The sequence below is a fragment of the Ranitomeya imitator genome, chromosome 4, assembly GCF_032444005.1.
Source record: "Ranitomeya imitator isolate aRanImi1 chromosome 4, aRanImi1.pri, whole genome shotgun sequence".
Lineage (NCBI taxonomy): Eukaryota > Metazoa > Chordata > Amphibia > Anura > Dendrobatidae > Ranitomeya > Ranitomeya imitator.
The window spans coordinates 528,774,847-528,799,718 of record NC_091285.1 but is presented as its reverse complement, the minus strand read 5'-3'; the positions used below and the strand labels follow the sequence as shown (position 1 = coordinate 528,799,718).

Here is a 24,872-nt window from a genome sequence, read left to right as displayed (position 1 = left end):
GAATGGCAGCTGGATTGTATACCTTCCCACAGGTGAAGTATGTCCCCAGGGCTTCCCAGTAAGGTGGGTGGTGATGGTGTGAGGTGCAGTCAATAACGAGGACACAGGGTTGCAGTCTCTTTACTGAAGACTTCAGGATCCTCAATCCAGAGCACGCTTAACAGGGCTATTTGAGACCGGCCGGTCCGATGGGCACTTCCAGAGTTCCCTTTGCAGGTGGAAATCAGTGCCTACAACTAGCGCTTGTGTGTTGTAGTCCTACCCTGCTGAGCATTCCGAATAGTCCTCACAACTTCTGTTCTCGTTCATTCGTTCTAATTCTCTCTCGCTTGTTCCAGATGTTACTAGTTTCTCATCCCCCAGTATGTTATGGCTAGGACGCACCCGTATGACGGGAAGGCTCGGAGCTCTTCCGGGACCCTAGAGACACCCCTCTCCACACGTTGCCCCCTATGTCTTCGTAGGAAATTTAAAGTAGACAGCCAACCTATAATTAACTGTCCTGCATAGGGTTGAGCGACCTTTACTTTTATAGGATCGGGTCGGGTTTCACGAAACCCGACTTTTTCAAAAGTCGGGTCGAGTGAAATCGGCCGATCCTATAAAAAAGTTGGGGTCGGGGTCGGCCGAAACTCGAAACCCAATGCAGTGCATTGGGTTTCCAATGGTTCCCAGGGTCTGAAGGAGCGGAAACTCTCCTTCAGGCCTTGGGATCCATATTTAAGTGTAAAATAAAGAATTAAAATAAAAAATATCGCCATACTTACCCTCTGACGCGCCCTGGTACTAACCGGGAACCTTCCTTCCTTAGAATCAGCCTTCCAGGACCTTGCGGTGACGTCGCGGCTTGTGATTGGTCGCGCGGCCGCCCATGTGACCGCTCGCGCGACCAATCACAAGCCGCGACGTCACCGCGACGTCACCGAAGGTCCTGGAAGGGCTGATTCTTAGGAAGGAAGGCTGCCGGAAAGAAGCAGGGCGCGTCCGAGGGTGAGTATATTCCTATTAGGTAAGAGGGTTGAGCTTTCTCACAGATTCTCTGTAAGCCCCCCATACACTCATGATAGCTGTGAGCTGATCGTTCATCCAGCATCTATCTCGCGGTTCCTATTAGGTATATACTCACCCTCGGACGCGCCCTGCTTCTTTCCGGCAGCCTTCCTTCCTAAGAATCAGCCCTTCCAGGACCTTCGGTGACGTCGCGGCTTGTGATTGGTCGCGCGAGCGGTCACATGGGCGGCCGCGCGACCAATCACAAGCCGCGACGTCACCGCAAGGTCCTGGAAGGCTGATTCTAAGGAAGGAAGGTTCCCGGTTAGTACCAGGGCGCGTCAGAGGGTAAGTATGGCGATATTTTTTATTTTAATTCTTTATTTTACACTTAAATCTGAATTCCGATATCAATTCCTGATATCTTAAACATATCGGGAATCGGTATCGGAATTCCAATTCCAGATTCAGAAGATCGACGACTTCATGGCCGACCCCACACAGGGGTCGGGTCGGGTTTCGTGAAACCCGACTTTGCCAAAAGTCGGCGACTTCTGAAAATTGCCGACCCATTTCGCTCAACCCTAGTCCTGCAGAGTTCGAAGTAAGGCCTAGAGTCAGTTACTCCCGCGGTGTTCTGGCCACTGGCTATGCGCCTCAGTAGGATGTTGCCTCGGTCTTACGGCACGACTCCTACTGGTTCTCCTTTGTGCTTGATCTCGTTTCTCACTGTTCCACAATATCCTTCCCTTCGTGTCACTTTCTTAGGATACCGCCGCGGGGTGTGCAGGCGCGGTTCCGTAACGTTCTGCTCTGTTCGCTAGGCACCTGCCAGGTTCCCACGCCTGACAGGGACTCCCCTGTGGCTTCTCCCTGCAACACCCCCTGCCACGGAATGTTGCCTGAATCCAACCCAGTCAGCTTCTGACTAACTTCCTATCCAACCCCTAGTTTTACCAGTGTGAGGAGTGGCCCAATAAATAAAGGCTTTTTCTCCCCATAGTGGCCGGAGTGTGAAGTGTAATGTGTGCTGGTGATACCTGGTCAGTAGAATTCCTTCAGTGCCATCAGACGTACCATCACTCCCCTTAGTGGCAGAGTGTCATACTGCAACGACCAGATTTCTGGGGCGCTGCACCCCCCACCCGGTTAAATCCACTACTCCTGGACTGGGAAGAAGAACAACAATACATTTCAGCAAAAGACATACAAAATTTTTGAAATGCTTAAAACAAGTAAATAGAACAATGCTTCCCTTTATGGGAGGTGAGGACACTTGAACGTTAAAAACAAAAAACAGGATTAAATATTTTTAAATAACATTAGGACTATAAATAACTCTTATTACCCATCCGGGTATTCTACTAAGTGCAAATTCTGAACAATAATTTAACTTTTCCTTTAAGGGCGTATGAGCTGAACCCACTAAAGGCCTACTATAAAATACTATAAAATAACTCAACTTGTCTTTCCTTTCTAGCTTCACCAATGCAGGACCGCCTAGCTCCCGGGCTGGGCCTACTGTCATTGTTTCTCTTCCAACAACCAACTGTTGTTCTACGGTTCTCAGGAGGACTCTCTCTTAGCCCTACGGGTTCGCTTTCAATCTTTCCTGTCCTCAATCTCTATCAACATTATCAAACTTTTCTAAATTTCACCATTATCAACATTTCAACCTTTCCTAAGGCAACATGTAAACATTCCCTTTAAGAGGGAGCCGAGTCTCTAGGAGGTAGTGCAGATTCTCTCTGTCTGCAAGTCCAATGAAAGCAAGACCTTCTGCGTCATGTCCAAAAGCATTATCTTCGCAAAGTCTTCTTTCTTTTGTAAAACCAGTAGGGAGCACCTTTAAGAAGGTGCAAACTATATACAAAACAGTTTTGGAATCATTCACTGTTCATGATCCGGCAGTCTTTGAAACAATGATAAACTTGTGTAGGAAAAGAAGTGTAAAACAATAGGGATCCCGGGTCAACAAAGGGATCCCTTTAAGAAATAACCCTGGACGGGGTTTCGTGGGCGGGCCTTCTTCTTCCTGTCCCCACCATAGCAAATCAGGAGGCAGGTCTCTCTTGCTGAAGGACATGTCCTTGTTGTATTTGCAATGGGTGGGCATGGTCTTCGTGCCTCACGGTCAGATCCCGCTCATGACGACACACCTTTCTCTTCTCCTTGCACTCCGTGTGGCGTGACAATGGCGGCTATTAAACAGTTCAACACAGTCTATGGCACACAGGACCCGATTTATCGGGTCGGTCCATCCTGCTCATGACGCCAAAATGGAGCACCCACCAGGGCCATGGGGTCCTCGGGCCGTGTCCGTCGGTTCTTAAAGGGGTGGTCACGGCAGCAGCGACCCGGTCCGTGGCCCTGGACGTCTAATAAAAGTGTCAATGAAATTAAAGGGGAATAACAACGTTTATTGGGGAATTGTTTGTGATGCCACCCGTGGTGTTCGGCAATGAGATGGTGGCCGACGCTGCAATTCAGGTCCTCTAGGGCAAATGGTGATGCAGCAAAGTTGGTACAGCTCTCCACGGATAGAGCTAGGACTCAGGGTATATATATATAGTGTTAAATGTGATGGTGGATGTTGTAATTCAGGGCAGGTGGCATAGCAAATAATTCAGAGGATATAGCTGGGTGCAGTTTTCAACACTTTACTCACAGTTCTGCAGATTACTGTCTTCAGCCGTGGTGCTGTGTCCTCCAGGTCTGTGGTCCAGCCAACCCTCAGATGATTTGGGGTACACTTCTCCAGGACTCCTCTCTTATGTTCCTTTCCTGGCTGTTTCGCTGCACTGGTTCCCTCCTCTCCTGCCCTGCGCTTTTACACACAGTGTCTCAAGCCAGCAGCCTCGGACCTTGTTGGGTGATGTCCTTTGAGTTCCCTTGCACCTATGTGGCTGCTTTTTCAGCGAATGTGTGTGGATGTGGCTGTGACCCATTCAGATACCACAGCCTCTGGCTGGCTAGATGAGCCTTGTAGTTCACTAGTCTAGGGGGCCCGTTCCCCACTGTGACCTGGTCCCTCAACCTTGCTCACTACCCGTGCCCCTAGGACTCCTTTAGTCTCTTCAGGAGCTTCTCTCTCTTTCTTCTGGTCTCTGGTGCTGGGACGAGCGCCTCACTGCTCCAGTCCCAGCTCCAACTGTCTAACCCTTCAACTAACTCTTCCCTCTTGTTTCCATGACATCTCTACTCTCTCCACCCACACCCTCTACCTAGTAACGCTCTCCAGACTGGGATGATGCCATCCTCCCATAGGGTATGCCCAGGTGCCCTGATTGGAGTGGTGAGGTGTTGGATGCTGGTGTTAGAGTCCTGGGTAGTGCCCCCTCCTTACCTGAGAGTGGGATACCACACGTCTGGATGAGGTGCAGTACCTCTGTGGCGACTGAACCCTCAGGGGTGCCACAGATAGATAGATAGATAGATAGATAGATAGATAGATAGATAGATAGATAGATAGATAGATAGATAATGTGAAGGGTTGACACACTTAGCTACTTCCTCAGGTAGACACAGGAATCGTTCTGGTATAGAATCACCGGCTGGTTTATTGTGGATAGCATAAACCTTGGCAGGGTTCAGCGAAATAAACAGAGCCTTGCTAGCATAAAGGTAAAACAAACAAAACCCAGTCCTTATGAGTCCTTTCCCTGCAGGGTTCACCAGCAGTAATCCTGCACAGTCCTTTAGCTCCTCCTGGAGCTATGTGGGAGTTTCTGCTCTCCCAATACACAACACCCCACTGACCCTCATAACCAGGTGTTTAACACCCATGTGATGGTCACATGACCTTGACCTCCCACAGGTCCTGGCAGGACTCTGCATGTGGAGATACAGTGGACCTCCGCCCACCCGCTCTATAGAGGTCCAGTAATACCAGCCCAAAACATATGTTCCTATTAACCCTCTCAGCACTTAGCGTGCTGAAGGTAAAAACGCTCTGGTTTTACATCAATAATTACCGCAGTAAGCGCAGTGACACGTATCTCCCTACGCATACTATGCCAGTGACTCTGTCACATATGGCACCTTCAGATATCAGACATGGAATTCGGGAGAGAGCATCTGCATTACCATGTAACCTCCCTGGCCTATGCTCTACGTCGAAAGTGAAGTCTTGAAGGGCTAAGAACCACCTAGTCACCCTGTTGTTCTTACCCTTCTTCTCTCTTAACCATATCAGAGGGGCATGGTCTGACACTAACTTAAACCTGCAGCCTAACAGGTTGTACTTCAGAGTGTCTATGGCCCATTTTATAGCCAAAAACTCCTTCTCCACTATGGCGTAATTCTTCTCGCAAGAAGAGTTTCCAGCTCAGGTACAGGATGGGATGATCTTCTCCATTTATTTCTTGAGAAAGCACGGCTCCCAACCCAACCTCTGAACTATTGGTCTGGACCACAAATTCTTTGCTAAAGTCTGGTGCGACCAGAACCAGATGCTTACACAGAGTCCGCTTGAGCTCTTGAAACGCAATTTCTGTGTCAGAAGTCCATTTCACCATCGTTGACTTTGTGCCCAGAAAGAGATCCGTTAAGAGTGCGGCAATTATGGCAAATTTTGGGATAAAGGCCAGTAATACCCCACAATCCCAAGAAACACCCTCACTTGGAGAGTGATTGCGTCCACTCCTGAATCGTCTCTATTTTGTTCAACTGGGGCTTGATTACGCCTTTCCAAATGATGTAGCCCAAGTACTGGGCTTCTTCCTTCCCTACTGCACACTTCTTGGGATTTATGGTGAACCCCGCTTTCCTCAACGCATAGAGGATCGCCTGTACCTTTGTACCTTTGGCAGATGCGAACTCCAGTCAGGGCTGAAAATGACTGTCATCCAAGTAGTCTGCGGCATATTTCTTGTGTGAAGCCAGAATTCGATCCATCGCCCTCTGGAAGGTAGCTAGGGATCCCTGCAATCCGAAGGGCATTCTGGTGTACTGAAAACACCCATACGGCATCAAGAAGGCCGCCTTCTCCTTGGCGCTCTGGGACATGGGGATCTGCCAGTACCCCTTTGTTAGGTTGAGGGTTGTGATGTACCTTGCGGGCTCCAGTCGCTCAATGAGTTCATCCCCATGGGGCATTGGATATGCATCGCAGAGAGACACCTCATAGAGCCTGCGGTAATTGTTATAAAACCGCCACTCGCCATTGGGCTTCGTTACAAGAACAATGGGACTTGACCAGCCACTTCTTCATTTCTTTAATCACCCCGAGGTCCAGCATTCTCTTCACCTCCTTGGAGATAATCCTCCAGCGTGCTTCGCGGATTCTGTAGGGTTTGAAGTTTACCCTTACATGCAGCTCTGTTAGAATGTCCTCTTCCACAACCTCTGTGCGCCCTGGCAACTCTGAGAACAGGTCGTGGTTCTGCTGCTGCAGTTCTCGACATTGTTGCTTTTGGGCCGGCGATAGCGTCTCAGCAAGCATGACTTCCTCCACCTTACCTTCAGGACGGGCCCCCAAGCAAGGAGTTTCCAGAGGTTCTCAGTCCTGCCATGATTTAAGCAAGTTCACATGGTATACCTGGTGTGGCTTCCTGTGACCGGGCAGGTGTACCTTGTAATTCATGTCCCTGAGCTTTTCCATCACCTCATATAGGCCTTGCCACTTGGCCAGGAACTTGCTCTACATGCAGTCCCCAGGCTGGAATTGCCTTAGCCTTGCTGATCAGTTGTATACCCTTGCTTGGGCCTCTTGTGCCTGGAGAAGATGTTCCTTTAAAATGGGCATTACATGAGCCATCTTCTTCTGCAGCTGGGCGACATGCTTAATGGCACTCCAGTGCAGCGTGACCTTGGCCTCCCAGGTTTTTTGGTGATGTCCAGGAGCCCTCGTGGATGTTGGCCGTACAGGAGCTCGAATTGTGAGAAACCAGTAGAGGCTTGAGGGACTTCTCTTATGGAAAAGAGCAGCAATGGGAGCAGATAGTCCCAGTCTTGACCGTCCTACTCAACAACCCTCTTGAGCATGGCCTTCAAGGTTTTATTGAAGTGCTCCACCAGGCCATCGGTCTGTGGATGGTAACTGGAGGTCCGCAACTGGGCAATCTGGAGGACTCGACACAGCTCCCGCATCACTTTGCTCACGAAAGGGGTACCCTGGTCCGTCAAAATCTCCTTAGGTAAACCGGTCCTGACAATGATATGGACAAGCTCCCGGGCGATGCTCTTTGCCAAAGAGTTCTTCAGTGGCACCGCTTCTGGGTACCGAGTTGCGTAGTACATGATCACTAGGATGTATTTATGGCCACGTGCAGATTTAACTAGGGGACCTACCAGGTCCATGGCAATCCTCTCAAAGGGGATTTCTATTACAGGCAACAGGACTAAGGAGCTTTGGAAGTGAGAAGCAGGAGCAGTTATCTGACAGATGGGGCAGGATATACAATAATTTAGGATCTCTCGGGAACACCCTGGGGAATAGAACCTCTACAATATTCTCTCCTGAGTTTTCTCTACCCCTAGATCTCCCCCCCAAAACATGCAAATGGGCCATGCCTGACACTCTCCGCTGGTAGGGTCCTGGAACTAAAAGCTGCTCTACTATCTCCCCCCTCAATGTGGTCACCCGAAACAACAACTCGCCATTGACCGCAAAATGAGGGAACCTGGTGTCAGCCCCCGGGTCTTGAACAATCCCATTACATACAGTGACATTATCAAAAGCTCCCTTCAACGTAAGTCCCAAAGTTCTCTTTGTGCACCTCTAAGGCAGGGAAGCTGGGCTCCTCTGTCACCATCTTGTCTTCCTCTCCTGCAAGAACACATAAGGGAAACCCCTCCATCTTTGATTTTGTCAGAGCCTCCTCCAGAGGGGTCTGGCTTTTGACTGGCACACTCTGTACAGCCCTCTTTTCCCACAATTTCCAAAATAGAGAAAAATCCTGCCCCAGGATGACAAGATGGATTAAGTCCTTTACTACTCCAACCTCATGGGCTCTATCACCTGTCTGTTCCCATGGTTACTCGGGCTACAGGATAGTCCTTGGCATCTACGTGTATGCAGCGGACACCCACAAACTTATTAGGGATTAACTGGTGAGGTAGTGCAGCACTGATTAGGGTCACCAAACTTCCAGAGTCCAACAGTCCTAGAACCATTACCCCATTGACAGACATGCACACGACTAGGAACACTCGCCGGGTTGACAGTCCATGCTACAGTCTGGATAGGCATAGTAGGACTAATGTAGCATATGGATAAAAATTAACCTTTATTAGGTATATTTTAAAAAAACCAATAAGGTACTACTATCTAAAGAAAAACAAGGGGAAACATAAAAAACAACTGGAAACCTTATGTGTAAAGTGCCCTATTACCTACACAGAATGGGAAAAAGACAAGACTAACAACAAATAACAAAATTGCACTGACTAGTGAATAAATCACCGCCAATTCTCCATAGTTACCATATGATCAAAGAGGAATGGTCTCCCTAAGATCACCAAAAAATGCGGGCTCACTATGGTATATCCTGTAGTGACTATAAGACTGCAGATGTGTACAATATAAATTAATGCACCCTTATCTATAATTACCAGGAATCATATATACCCAAATATTAAGCCAAAAATGACAACCCATATGTACAAAGTATTGTCACAGACCACATATCATATATACACCCTGCATTAGTGGATTATCGGGTATACAATTGGCGTCAGTGCAATAAAATAGAACATTCCTCAATGCACCAATATTTAATCCTACCTACCCAACATATCAAACTGGGAACTTATACCTCTTTATACATAATAAGAGTGTTCCCTGATGGGTTTAGCATATGGTGCAAAACCATGGTTAATGATGGTGAAATAATTGTATCCGGAACGCTGCGATGTATGCAATACAATAGTCAAAGGAACCCTATTTTTGGGTGGATCTCACCGCTTTTGGTTCTGCCATCGCCAGACGTTCCCTTCTGTCCGTTCACCTCATGCCCGCCCCTGGTGTAGGAATGTGCTGCTGCCACGCCGCCTGGGAGACCATTCCTCTTTGATCATATGGTAACTATGGAGAATTGGCGGTGATTTATTCACTAGTCAGTGCAATTTTGTTATTTGTTGTTAGTCTTGTCTTTTTCCCATTCTGTGTAGGTAATAGGGCACTTTACACATAAGGTTTCCAGTTGTTTTTTATGTTTCCCCTTGTTTTTCTTTAGATAGTAGTACCTTATTGGTTTTTTTAAAATATACCTAATAAAGGTTCATTTTTATCCATATGCTACATTAGTATTAATTCTATTTGGATAATATACCACGCTTATTATATAGGCATAGTAGGAGCAGCACCGGCATAAACTACAGGCCATAGGCTCAGGGGGCATATGACACCGGGTGGCGACATGTCCCAGATTGTGACACTGCCAACAGACCACATCCTTCATAGCAGGCTTAGGTGACCCCTCAGCAGTGTTGGGATGTCCCCAGTTGTGGGTCTAGCGACCCTCCGTGGTAAGCCCGCCCCCTTTGGGTATTCCAGGATGGGGAAGTAGCAAGGTCTTGTCTCCAGAGGGATTTCTCCACAACCTGGTATCTCTCAACCAGGCCGACCAAGTCATCTGCATTCTGGGGGTCGCCCTGGGCAACCCAGGTCTGTTTTTGCCTGGGGAAGGAGTGGACGAACCTGTTCATCACCACACGCTGAACCATTTTGGCTGGAGTAGAAGTTTCTGGCTGCAGCCACTTTTGAACCAGATGCAACAGATCAAACATCTGGGAGCATGGGGGTTTGTCACCAGCATACGCCCAGTGGTGGACTCGCTGAGCCCTTACCATCATTGTCACTCCCAGGCATGCCAGAATTTCAGTTTTTAATTTGCCATACTCTTTGTCATCCTGAAGGGTTAAGTCATAATATGCCTTGTGGGGTTCATCAAATAGGGGGCCAGCACCTCTGATGACTACTCTGGTGGTAGCCTCTCACGCTCCACCACCTGCTCGAACACAGTCAAAAAGGCTTCGACATCATCCCCGGGTCATCTTCTGTAAGACTCGTCTTACAGTTTTTCAGACATCACCTTAAGACGAAGAGGAGACCGCCAGCTTTACACGAACCGCCTCTGCGTGGAGATCCATTTGCCATGTTAGCACCTCCTGCTGCAGTCACTTCTGCTGCAGCTGGTGTTCAAGCTGCTGTGCTAACAGCTTATTCGTCTCTTGCTGTGCCGCTTGCTGCTGTTGACTGGCGAGCTGATGATGCTGCTGTACTTGGACGAGATGCTTCAAAAGCTCCTCCATGCTTGTTCCTGGAATACTGCCAACACTCAAAACACCACATTTTAGGGGTTGACACACTTAAGGTACCGTCACACTAAGCGACGCTGCAGCGATACCGACAACGATCCGGATCGCTGCAGCGTCGCTGTTTGGTCGCTGGAGAGCTGTCACACAGACCGCTCTCCAGCGACCAACGATGCCGGTAACCAGGGTAAACATCGGGTTACTAAGCGCAGGGCCGCGCTTAGTAACCCGATGTTTACCCTAGTTACCATCGTTAAAGTAAAAAAACAAACGCTTCATACTTACCTTCCGCTGTCTGTCCCCGGCGCTGTGCTTCTCTGATCTGGCTGTGAGCACAGCGGTCGGAAAGCAGAGCGGTGACGTCACCGCTCTGCTTTCCGGCTGCCCGGCGCTCACAGCCAGAGCAGAGAAGCAGAGCGCCGAGGACAGACAGCGGTAGGTAAGTATGTAGTGTTTGTTTTTTTACTTTAACGATGGTAACCAGGGTAAACATCGGGTTACTAAGCGCGGCCCTGCGCTTAGTAACCCGATGTTTACCCTGGTTACCAGCGAAGACATCGCTGAATCGGTGTCACACACACCGATTCAGCAATGTCAGCGGGAGAGCCAGCGACGAAATAAAGTTCTGGCCTTTCTTCCCCGACCAGCGACATCACAGCAGGGGCCTGATCGCTGCTGCGTGTCACACTGGACGATATCGCTAGCCAGGACGCTGCAACGTCACGGATCGCTAGCGATATCGTCTAGTGTGACGGTACCTTTAGCTGCTTCCTCAGGTAGACACAGGAACCATTCTGGTACAGAATCACCTGCTGGTTTATTGTGGATGACATAAACCTTGACAGAGCCTTGTTGGCATAATGGTAAAACAAACAAAACACAGTCCTTATGAGTCCCTTCCCTGCAGGGTTCACCTGCAGTAATGCAAACCTGCACAGTCTTTTAGCTCCTCCGGGAGCTACAGTATATGGGAGTTCCCACTCTCCCAATGCACAACACCCCACTTACTCTCATGGTCTGGTATTTAACACCCATGTGATAGTCACATGACCTTGACCTCCCACAGGTCCTAGCAGGACTCTGCATGTGGAGATACGGTGGACCTCCGCCCACCCGCTCTACGAAGGTCCACTAAAACCAGCTCAAAACATATGTTCCTATTAACCCTCTCAGCACATAGCATGCTGGAGGCAAAAACACTCTGGTTTTACATCACTGACCGCAGTAGGCGCAGTGACACTTATCTCCCTTCACGTACTATGCCAGATGGGATAGATAGATAGATAGATAGATAGATAGATAGATAGATAGATAGATAGATAGATAGATAGATAGATAGATAGATATGGGATAGATAGATATGGGATAGATAGATAGATAGATAGATAGATAGATAGATAGATAGATAGATAGATAGATAGATAGATACAGTAGATCTGGGATGGATAGATAGATAGATAGATAGATAGATAGATAGATAGATAGATAGATATGGGATAGATATGGGATAGATATGGGATAGATATGGGATAGATAGATATGGGATAGATAGATAGATAGATAGATACAGTAGATATGGGATAGATAGATAGATAGATAGATAGATAGATATGGGATGGATAGATATATATGGGATGGATGGATAGATAGATAGATATGTAGGTGATAGATTTTCCTTTAGCAGCCCCAGAATTTCACCAGTAAGCATGAAGGACAGTGTTTCCGGTGTTAGAATTTAGTCATTTGCGCTGGGAATTTAACAGCTCAGTTCCTCTGAAAATGACTTTAGAAGAAATCTGGCTTGCTGTTTTATTGGGCTGAGATCTGAGCTGCTTAGAGTAAAGCTCTGTAAACACAGGAATATAAGGACGGAGGGTGGAGAGGGTGTGCTGTAAGCCAAAACGCCTTTTAATCTACTATTTCATATGAGCACTATGTTCTGCTTTCCTTCCAATTATTTTTTATGGAAAACGTGATTTATTTGACAAAGACTCCACATTTTGAAGCATTCATCGTATCTGATGCTTCTATTAACAGGTTCTCCAAGTGTTTAACAGGTGTGAACTTTCCTCCGTACATGTGGAAAAGGGTCAGGATTTATCCCCATTTTTAGGACTATAAAGTAGGAATTTAGAAAATAAAGCAGCCTGCCCGGTTTATTGGCTACGTGACAGCTCGTCTAGACTCCGCTGCTTTCTTTAACAATAAAATAGCAATAAATAAAATAATCCGTCCATTGTACATGTGAGATGTGATCGCTACCACAGAGAAGGGCCTTAGGAAAGTCGATACCCAAACATTTGTACAGTAATATTAAGTACGGGTGAGTTCTGCAGCTGGGACCGTATTTTGGGGAAATATACCCGAGAACACATTCATATATTCCTGAGGATTAGGTTGGTAAAACTTGTTTTAGCTTCAAAGTTGGTTTTCTATTAATACAATGTTTATTTTTACCAATAACAGTAATACATCTTACATAAGAAGGGTTTTTTTCATTCTTAAAAGAGTAATCATGGAAATGTTTCCTAAAAAGCAGCATGTGCCCATTATCGCAGGAAATGTCTGGAAGTGTCTTAATCCAAAAAAAATTAAAACATGCACGCTCTCCTGAGCTGAGCACGCATGCTTAAAGCTTGGAGTAATATCGGTGGATGAACGGCTTTTTCAAGTATATAGCCAACTCTCTTTTAAGGCTATACAGCTGAAGGAAACAGCCCAGCACACCGTTTGTCTGGCTCTAAGGGCTCATTGACACGACTATATAAGGGCCGAGATTCCGACGCTAGCGTTTGATGCGCTGCACAACGGGTGCAGCGGATGCATTTCTCCGGCGCATCCGCTGCCCCATTGTGAGGTGCGGGGAGGTGGAGGCGGAGTTCTGGTCGCGCATGCGCGGTCGGAAAAAGTAGTCCGTCGGCAGCAAAAAACATTACATGTAACATTTTTTGCTCCCGGCGGTCCGCCACAACACGGCGCAACCGTCGCACGACGGTTGTGACGTGTGTCAATACGTCGCAATGCGTCGGTAATGTTACTCTATGGGGCAAAAACGCATCCTGCAAACAACTTTGCAGGATGCGTTTTTTCCCCTAAACGACGCATTGCGACGTATTAAAAAAAACGCCAGTGTGAAAGTAGCCTTAGTAGACAGAACTAGGACCAATGTTATCCAATGGAGCAGGGCAGATGAGAGATTTTTTTTTTTTCATTGACCGAATCTGCGTATGAAAAGATCGCAGCGTGCACTAGTTTATTCCGTAAATAGGATGACACTCGCCCATTCATGTCTGGGAGTGTGCAAAAAAAAAAAAATTGGATGCCAGAGTCACAGTATAGTATCCGATTTTTACGCATACATTGCAATTCTGTAACATAGGAATCTATAAATGGTCCTGTAAGACATTAGTAGCTGATGGGGAAAAAAATGATTGCATACAGACAGCACACGTTTTCTGGATCTGAATCTCTGACTGAGTTTTATATGCTTAAGTGAACCTACAATCATAAGGTTGGTGATAGATGTTTTCTCGTGGGAAAGAGTAATGTGGCCCTATTGTATTTATTGTAATATATCCCAATGGTGTTTGAAATTTCAGATGTAACAATGTACGACATGAGCTGGAAAATATTTACCTAGCAAAGTCCAAGTTTGTGCCTCTAAGGTCCACTATGCATATTAGATGGATGTTAGCCAAACGATTATTTGGCCAATAGCCGTTTAGACTGCTCTCACATACAAAGGGGAGGCCGTTCGGCCGAGCACCACTATATTCTGTATGAGAGAGCTGATACAATCGACAGTCCGAAATTGGACATGCTGGATCTATATTTTCTCCAACAACTTGTCCAAGGATCCCGTACACATTCAACTGCCCAGAAAACCCGTTGATACTGTTTTTTCTGCCCACATTATTCTAATGTGTCTTCGGGCCTTAAAGGGAATCTATCACCACGTGTTTGCAACCCTTTATGAGAGCAGCATCATGTAGGAGCATGGACACTAATTCCAGAGATGTGTCACTTACCTGGCTGCTTGCTGCAGTTTTGATTAAAACGGTTTGATCTACTGCAGATCTACCAGCTCTCTGAATGCTGACCTCTATATAACCCCACTCATACAACTAATTGACAGCTTTCTGTGTACACTGCGCATAGGCAGAAAGTTGCCAATTGGGTGGGTTGGGGCTTCTGACAGCAGGCCAGATAATCCTCCAGTGATAATCTGCTGATAAATCAGGGTATCTGCACCTTCATTGTGCTGCTTTCAGATTAGGTAGATAAAATCTAGTGTCAAATTTTCTTTAAGGCTTCAAAATAATGTGTATCACAACAATATGACATTACTTTGGGACTTGTAGGGTTCCAAATCTCTGGAATATTCACTGAGAATCAAGGGGGTGTTGGTGTAGAGCTGTACCCCCTCTTTATTTTTCCATGCACATCAGCACTTTTGACTTTCTGAACAACAGTATCTTGTAAAAGTTTTGGCAGTATCTTGTAAAAGTTTTGGCACCCCATGTCAAAATTACTGAAATGATCTCTAAAAGGCCTAACGTTAACGATGACACATTTCCTTTGTATTTTAGGCAAAAAAGATATACAGTGGGGCAAAAAAGTATTTAGTCAGTCAGCAATAGTGCAAGTTCCACCACTTAAAAAGATTAGAGGCGTCTGTAATTTACATCATAGGTAGACCTCAACTATGGGAGACAAACTGAGAAAAAAAATCCAGAAAATCACATTGTCTGTTCTTTTAACATTTTATTTGCATATTATGGTGGAAAATAAGTATTTGGTCAGAAACAAACAATCAAGATTTCTGGCTCTCACAGACCTGTAACTTCTTCTTTAAGAGTCTCCTCTTTCCTCCACTCATTACCTGTAGTAATGGCACCTGTTTAAACTTGTTATCAGTATAAAAAGACACCTGTGCACACCCTAAAACAGTCTGACTCCAAACTCCACTATGGTGAAGACCAAAGAGCTGTCAAAGGACACCAGAAACAAAATTGTAGCCCTGCACCAGGCTGGGAAGACTGAATCTGCAATAGCCAACCAGCTTGGAGTGAAGAAATCAACAGTGGGAGCAATAATTAGAAAATGGAAGACATACAAGACCACTGATAATCTCCCTCGATCTGGGGCTCCACGCAAAATCCCACTCCGTGGGGTCAGAATGATCACAAGAACGGTGAGCAAAAATCCCAGAACCACGCAGGGGGACCTAGTGAATGAACTGCAGAGAGCTGGGACCAATGTAACAAGGCCTACCATAAGTAACACACTACGCCACCATGGACTCAGATCCTGCAGTGCCAGACGTGTCCCACTGCTTAAGCCAGCACATGTCCGGGCCCGTCTGAAGTTTGCTAGAGAGCATTTGGATGATCCAGAGGAGTTTTGGGAGAATGTCCTATGGTCTGAGGAAACCAAACTGGAACTGTTTGGTAGAAACACAACTTGTTGTGTTTGGAGGAAAAAGAATACTGAGTTGCATCCATCAAACACCATACCTACTGTAAAGCATGGTGGTGGAAACATCATGCTTTGGGTCTGTTTCTCTGCAAAGGGGCCAGGACGACTGATCCGGGTACATGAAAGAATGAATGGGGCCATGTATCGTGAGATTTTGAGTGCAAACCTCCTTCCATCAGCAAGGGCATTGAAGATGAAACGTGGCTGGGTCTTTCAACATGACAATGATCCAAAGCACACCGCCAGGGCAACGAAGGAGTGGCTTCGTAAGAAGCATTTCAAGGTCCTGGAGTGGCCTAGCCAGTCTCCAGATCTCAACCCTATAGAAAACCTTTGGAGGGAGTTGAAAGTCCGTGTTGCCAAGCGAAAAGCCAAAAACATCTCTGCTCTAGAGGACATCTGCATGGAGGAATGGGCCAACATACCAACAACAGTGTGTGGCAACCTTGTGAAGACTTACAGAAAACGTTTGACCTCTGTCATTGCCAACAAAGGATATATTACAAAGTATTGAGATGAAATTTTGTTTCTGACCAAATACTTATTTTCCACCATAATATGCAAATAAAATGTTAAAAAAAACAGACAATGTGATTTTCTAGATTTTTTTTTCTCAGTTTGTCTCCCATAGTTGAGGTCTACCTATGATGTAAATTACAGATGCCTCTCATCTTTTTAAGTGGTGGAACTTGCACTATTGCTGACTGACTAAATACTTTTTTGCCCCACTGTACATGTATATTTTCATCTTTTACATTTTAAAAAATACAAAAAGAAAATGGGCCGATGCAAAAGGTTGGGCATCCTGCATGGTTAGCTGCAACACAACCCCAAAGCGTGATTGATCCACCCGCATACTTAATGGTTGGTGAGATGTTCTTTTCCAGAAAGCCTGTGTTCTTTTTTTCTGCACACATAAATTTGATCATTGTGGCCAAAGAGTTCTATTTTAACCTCATAAGTCCACAGGACTTATTTCCAAAATGCATCAGGCCTGTTTTGATGTTCTTTTGGATACTTATGACGCTGAATTTTATTGTGAGGATGCAGGAGTGGTTTTCTTCTGATGACTCTTTCTTGAAGGCAATATTTGTGCAGATGTCTCTGGATTGTGGTACATTGTTCTACTGTTCAGAGTCTGCTAAACCTTTCTGAAAGCCTTTTTCAATCAAGTTGAGGTTGTGATTTGCCTCTAGCAATCCTATTAGCAGCTCTCACTGAAATTTTTCTTGGTCTTCCAGATCTTATCTTGATCTCCACTGTTTCTGTTTTCTGCCATTTCTTAATTACATTTCGATCTTTGGAAAAGGCAACTTGAAAACACTTCACTACCTTCTTACTGCTGTCTCCTGCTTTGTGGGCCTCCGCCATTTTCATTTTCAGAATGCTAGGCAGTTACCTAGAAGCACCCATGGCTGCTGTTTGGCCCAAGGTTAGAGGAGGCTGTTTTTTTTATAAAGCTGGGAAATCTGCATCACCTGGCCTTTCCTAATAATGATAGTGAACAAGCCATAACCCTAAAAGGGTAATTAAGTTCTGAAACCTTGGTCAAAGTTATCTTAGCACACAAGTCTCCAAGGGTGTCAAAACTATAACTTCAGCCAATTTTCCTTTTTTGGAATTTTTAAAATGTTATAAATGACAATATATATATTATAATTTTTTTTGCATAAAATACAAAAGGAAGTGTGTCATCTTTAATGTTAGGCCTTTTACAGGTAAGTTTATCTTCAACTTGCTTAACTGTTCACAATAACAGTAAATTTGACCAGGGGTGCCCAAACTTTTTTATGGGGAAACGCCTTTAAAGGGGAACCATACTTCCAAGTTCCTTTTTAGAATAAACTTTCCTGTGTGTACATGAGGAATCACACTATATCTGGCCATGATATGACTTGTATCTTGCATTTTCAACAGTTTTCCCCTGTGAATGATTTATATATCATTCACAGTCCACTCCCAGCCAGTGGGAAGAGAGTAGCTGGTATGATCTCTCCTTTAGGCCTTTTTCAGATGTCTGATTTTTTACAGATTGCATTAGTACCTGTAATAGCCTATGGGGCCATGCACATGTCTGATTTTTTTCTCGGACTGAGTGGTCCTCAGAAAATAACGGAGACATATCCAATTTTGAGCCCAGTGTTGGGTCAAAATCAGCAATGACATTAAATGGGTCAGACTACATGTGGATGACAGGCGATTTTCACAGACTGTCAGGATGGAGAAGGTGAGGTTTTTTTTTAACTTTTCCCACATATGAGAAAATCGGATGACACTCGTACCCCTCTCTGATCAAGCTCTGATCAGATTCTGATCAGTATAATCAGTCCAATTTTCTTGTAAATTAGAAATCAAATGTCTGAATGAGTCCTTACACAGCACGCAGAGATAGATTCCTGCTCTTCAGTCCTTTTTATCACACAGAGAGAAGCAGCTGAATGGGGGAAATTAATCTGCAATAGTAATAAGCGCACACATAAATCCAGCACTGGAGTTACCGGAAGTAAAATTCTTGTTAGGTTATATGCACATGGAGATTTTAAGGAGTCTATTGAAGCAAGAATGCTCAAAAAACACCTGAAAAACCACTTAAAAAATGCTGTAAATACACTTCCTAGTCATCTAAATAGTATAAATTACTTGTTGGTCATATGTTAAGTCTTTTGAGCATTTTTCATCTGCTTCAGGTTAAGAAAAATAGAGCATTTAGATGAAGCATCTAATGAAGGACAACTCTTCGAACTAGGCATTGACCAATCACAGTCCAAAGCTGCAAAATTGCTTCAAGAAGATTGTGTGTCAAAAACACTTGAATAACTCTTCTAAACCACCTTAGGAAATTAAAAACTTCACAAAAAAGGACTGTTACCTTATGCGGTTTCCTCTAGAAAACCGACTCAAAAAAATGTTGTATGCAAATACTCTAAGGGTATGTTCAAGTTTATTTAGGAGACTTTGGAGCATAAGCTATCCATATCCTCTTCAAACATTCAAAACACCTCAAAAACTTGACGTTTCTGCTATGAAAACTCAGCAAAAAGACTCAGTATGCGCATACCCTTAGGCTATGTACACTCAGAGCCTTTTTGATGAGTTTCCAGAGTAGAAACTATTAAGCAGAAACTCAACTTTTTTAAAAGAAGTTTTGATATTTGGAGGAGGCTTTGGAGAGTTTCCACACAGTTTCGGCTCCAAAAACCTCCTTCAAAAACTACATGGCAATACACCCTTTGACTTTGTTCATGTTAAGTGTTTCTGCTGAGTTTTTTTTTACTATAAACTGTCCAGAAACAGTTTTTGAGGTGTTTTGAATTTTTGAGGATTGTGATCTATGTCATCAAGGAATCATTTGCACCCTATTAAATGCTGCTGTATGTACAATTACACTTAGCAAATCACACAAGATTACTATAGACCCAAGCTTGTTGCCAGTGGCGTAACTACAAAGATATGGGCCCCGGAGCAAACTTTCAAATGGGGCCCCCCCATACCAAAATATTTTCCACCCAAATTCACATTTTCCCTATTCATTTTGCACACTATAGCTTTGTTGCAATGTTGTATAGTCTGACCTCAGTGGCGTAACTATCCGGTGCCCCATCCTGGTATATATTTGTCTCCCGTACTGCCTTGTTCTGTAATGTATAAAAGAAAATGAACCATTATACTCATCAGGGGCTTACATAGAAGTCATGGGGTTCCATATAAGAAGTACAGTGGGGCAAAAAAGTATTTAGTCAGTCAGCAATAGTGCAAGTTCCACCACTTAAAAAGATGAGAGGCGTCTGTAATTTACATCATAGGTAGACCTCAACTATGGGAGACAAACTGAGAAAAAAAATCCAGAAAATCACATTCTGTTTTTTAACAATTTATTTGCATATTATGGTGGAAAATAAGTATTTGGTCAGAAACAAAATTTCATTTCAATACTTTGTAATATATCCTTTGTTGGCATAATGCTCTCCCCATAGTCCTCCATATAATATTATGAGTGTTGTGGGCCGATGGGGTCCACCGCCAGACCACCTATCTGGCATTTGCTATTATTTCCAGATGACCAGTCCGATGTTGATTGGAATGGAGCTTTGGTCACTGAATGGTGGTCTCTTGTGCGTTACAGCTATACCAATGTTTATGGGACTGAAGGAGGTAACCAATCACTCTTCTCCATGTTAAGCCCTGTGTATGAGGACTCCTAGTCTAGAGATCAGTGGGAACCTTGCGATCCCACATATGTCACTGTGTGGAGGGGAGATACAGGTTACCATCGGCCCACCTTATTGAAACATACAAAAGAGAATGAGTTATGTATGTTTCCACATACAGTATGGGTATGTTTCCATGTTCAGGAAACCCAGCGCTTTGGATGCAGCAGATACCCTGCTCCGCCCAAAGCACCACCTCCAGTTGTATGCGCGGTGATTCCGCATCATATTCATAGACTGTGTTATTTATCTTGTGGAGACGGAGCGTCTCCGCAAGATAAATAGGCATGCTGTGGTCTGGACTGGAAAGACGAGCCGCAGGTCCAGTTACGCAGGGCCGCCGGATGCAGCCCTGCATGGCCAAGGCATAGTTAGGGTTTTGGTTCACGGGGGGCGAAGCTTCAGGATGGGCCCATAATCAGGTAACCTTGGTTACAGCTGGGTGACGCACCCTAATAGTGGAGGAGAACCTCAGCAGATGACCGCGCTGTTTCTGAAAATAATCTCTATACAGAGAGCAATATTGATATTATCGCCATATGGTCAGTGGTAGATACCAGCCCTGCAGAACATATAAGAGATCACAGCACAGTTACAAATGGTGACTTACCGCTGATGTTCTTTCTGATGGAGCTGTCCACTTTTCCGGTCTTTTCCATCTGGCCCAGACTGACACAACTTCTTCCACCCAGGACTCGTCTGCAGAGAAAACAACAAAGACACGTTTCACTTCTCATATTTTCAGCCATCACCATCTATTCCCAACCTGCACAAACTCCTCATCCTACTGGTACCCCAATACTGCTGCCGTATGTGTCCTTATTACTGCACCTGATACCCCAATACTGAGCCGCTGCTGCCGTATGTGTCCCTATTACTGCACCTGTTGTCTGGTTCTCTGTGCCCTCTAAATTCTAAAGCAATCCTCTAGAATATAGTGATGCCGCGTGCAGGTACCCTAGAAAACAGTGCCCACATTTTGCTCCCTAGAAAGTAATATTGCCCTGTGTGCCCCTTTGATAGTCACAGTAACCTGAGTTCCCCTACAACAATAAGTGCCCACTAAACATTGAATAATGTCCCTAGTCTCCCCCCTGTACAGCTCCCCTATACACAGCATGATGCTCTCTTATACATAACATGATGCCTCCTCACTGTAATGTACCCCCACACAGTATACTGACCCCTTAGTAGCCCCCAAACTGCATGATGGCCCCCAACACTGTGTGATGGCCCCCTTACTGTAATCCCCACACTGTATGATGGCCCCCTAGATGGCCTCCATATAGTATAATGTGCCAAATAGTCCTTAATATAGTATAATACATTCCCATAGGCATGTATAGTATAATGCATTCCCCATATTCCTGCATAGTATAATGCACTCCCCATAGGCCTGTATGGTATAATGCACTCCCCATTGGCCTGTTTAGTATAATGCACTCCCTATAGGCCTGTATAGTATAATACATTCCCCATAGGCCTGTATAGTATAATACATTCCCCATAGGCCTGTATAGTATAATGCACTCCCTATAGGCCTGTATAGTATAATACATTCCCCATAGGCCTGTATAGTATAATGCACTCACAATAGGCCAGTATAGTATAATGCACCCCCATTAGGCAACCAGTACTTTATAATGCACCCCCATTAGGCAGCCAGTACAGTATAATGTTCCCCCATTAGGCAGCCAGTACTTTATAATGCACCCCCATTAGGCAGTCTGTATAGTATAATGCACCCCCGTTAGGCAGTCTGTATAGTATAATGCACCCCCATTAGGCAATCTGTACAGTATAATGCACCCCCATTAGGCAATCTGTATAGTGTAATGCACCCCCATTAGGCAGCCAATACAATATAATAAACCTCTATTAGGCAGCCTGTATAGTATAATGCACCCCCATTAGGCAGTCTGTATAGTATAATGCACCCCCATTAGGCAGACTGTATAGTATAACGCACCCCCATTAGGAAGCCTGTACAGTATAATGCACCCCTATTAGGCAGCCTGTATAGTATATTGCACCCCCATTAGGCAGTCTGTATAGTATAATGCACCCCCATTAGGCAGCCAGTATAGTATAATGCACTCCCATTAGGCAGCCAGTATAGTATAATGCAGCCCATTAGGCAGCCTGTATAGTATAATGCACCCACATTAGGCAGCCTGTACAGTATAATGCACCCCTATTAGGAAGCCTGTATAGTATAATACACCCCCATTAGGCAGTCTGTATAGTATAATGCACCCCCATTAGGCAGCCAGTATGGTATAATGCACCCCATTAGGCAGCCTGTATAGTATAATGCACCCACATTAGGCAGCCCCTGTATAGTATATTGCACCCCCATTAAGCAGTCTGTATAGTATAATACACCCCCATTAGGCAGCCAGTACAGTATAATGCACCCCCATTAGGCAGCCAGTACAGTATAATGCACCCCATTAGGCAGCCTGTATAGTATAATGCACCCGATTAAAAAAAAAAAAAAACAATACTCACCTTTCTTCCTTTTTGTTCCCGCGGTGCTCTGAGCACCCGCTCATCTCCTGACAGCGGGCGCCGAGTACTGACGTCATCACTACCCCCTCTGACGTCACCGACACTGACAGGGGGATGATTGGAGGAGCGTACTGCACCCTCTCTCTTCAAGCTGACCCTGCGATGACAGGGCCCCCCACCACTTTCTCAGGGGCCGTACAGTGGCCGGGCAGCAGAGCAGGAAGATTGTGTCTCCCTGCTCTGCCGCAGAATGTAACTGTATCGGCAAGCTGTGCACACTGATACTGTTACAGTAGCGTAGCTCTGGGAGGGCCCCCTCAGAGCGCGGGGCCCTGGGCCACCACCTCCTCTGCACCCCCGGTAGCTAAGCTACAGCTTGGAGGGCAGGTCTGTCTGTTGCCGTGCGGGAGGAATCTCCTGCACGGCAACATATTTTAACCTTTGCTGGTGTCGGCGTGCATCTGACCCACCAGGTCCCTGATCCACCGGGCCCGGTTTCAGTGGCGACCGCTGCGACAGCGGTAGTTACTCCTCTGCTTGATACATCAAGTACCGTATATGCAATATATACTGTAGATTCAGACATGGACAGATGAGGGTTGCGGGCTAGGACAGTGTGTGGGCCCTATACAGTCTAATAGCTCATCATGGAGTTAGAAGTGGCCCCTTACCTCTTGGACCCATGTACAGCTGCACAGGTTGCACCAATGATATATTCCCCCTGCCTGTACATAAAATAGATGACAGGCAGGTATTCTCACACACAGAATTGTACTATAAATTAAGTAGCTAATCTTAAATTTGATAAGGAGGCGTTACTGACAAATATGGGGTCAGATGATTACCTTCTCTATAAAATTTTTTAATGATTTGCAGTGCAGTTTGGTCTGATAAGAAAGTGTTTAATATTGAGATTTTTTTCTTTTACCCATTGATGTCCTTCCTCATGCCTTTGCATTTAAGTTCACATATGATCACACAACATGGAGACCTGGAATTATGTGTAAACTCTAACTTAAGTCTGGCCATACACATTAGATGGCTGTCAGCCAAACAATGCTTTGGCCGATCATTTAGCTGACAGCCGTCTCAGCCGACTCTCCCATACGCAGGAAAGCACGCTTGGCCGAGCACTCCTGTATCCACTATGATAAAGCTGCCATCTGACATGAGGGACGGTGGCTTATCTCAGGATGAATAATGTGATTAGCATTCCGAAATCGGACATGTGATTGACATCTTTCCTGACAATCAGTTGGCCGACATCCCCAAAACGACCGTCGACCGAACCTGCTATATTGGCGGATTCAGCCGACATTAGTCTACTGTGTATGGGAGACTTAAGTTTTATTCAGATGGCTATTTTCAAAATAATTCAATTTCCATCTTGATCAATGTTGCATTATTAATTCATTTTGAAAGCGTTGGTCAGCAGCATGCATGTCCATGTAAGGGCCTTAGGTCCATGACTGGTCCATCTTTTGGTTCTTACCACTTGTGTATTGTATCTGTTTTTATCATCTGTTTATATAAAATGATATATATATATAGTTATAAATCAGATTTGCATGTTTATCTCCATTCATTTGAAATCCGAGCTTGTATGCTTTTAAATTAGTTATTACTCAGCCTTTTCCAGATTTTAAAATTGCTCACCTGTATGGGGCCATTGACTTAGGTCAGTGTGTGTTCCGATTTGTATAGAAAATCAGCAATGTTAATATGCTCATAGTCTAATGCTACACAGAGATAAATCATAAGCAGGTAATATAATCAAGTGGAATCGTAGCATAATGTATTCTTATAGGGTCGCATATAAGTGAATTCGATTTTTTTTTTTTTGTGGTGCAATCAGTGTTGGACTGGAGTGCCAAGAGCCCATCAGGAACATTGACTCTGGGGGTACACTGTTCAGCTACTTGTAAATATTACATTACCCTCATTTTACATGTGACTCCATGGATATGAAACTCGGGAGTTGGTAAATGAATGATGAGATGCTGCCTATATCTGGACAGAGTGAATCAGGTGTATAGTGCTAAGTGCCAACTATTGCTCATATCGGGAGGAGGGGGAGCTCACTTCTGCACAGTGGCCATCCAGAGAATTACGTATACCCCTGTGGGACAGTCTGAGCCTGGGTATAAGGCCGGAGTCACACTACCGTACAACACGGCCGAGTGCTATGTGATAAAACATTGCATAGCACTCAGCCCAGTGTTACTCTATGGGGCAGATCACATCTGTGATTATTTTCTCATGCTCAATTGGCATGCGACAACAATGGCACTCAGATGCCTTCCGGGTGCAGTCCAATGGTTTCCACAGACTCGTTGACTTGCATGGCCAAGTGCGATCCAAATATCAAATCAAACTCTGACATGCAGCCATTTTTCCCCCTTATCGGCTCAGTCCGAGGAAAAAATC

At 45.1% G+C, this 24,872-nt stretch overlaps 1 protein-coding gene across 1 annotated transcript in view; it reads left to right on the top strand.

The window, feature by feature from the left end:
* SEMA4B (semaphorin 4B) overlaps positions 1-24,872 on the top strand; it is a 454,316-nt gene that overhangs the window by 345,013 nt on the left and 84,431 nt on the right. The gene's annotated exons all lie outside the window — the stretch shown is intronic.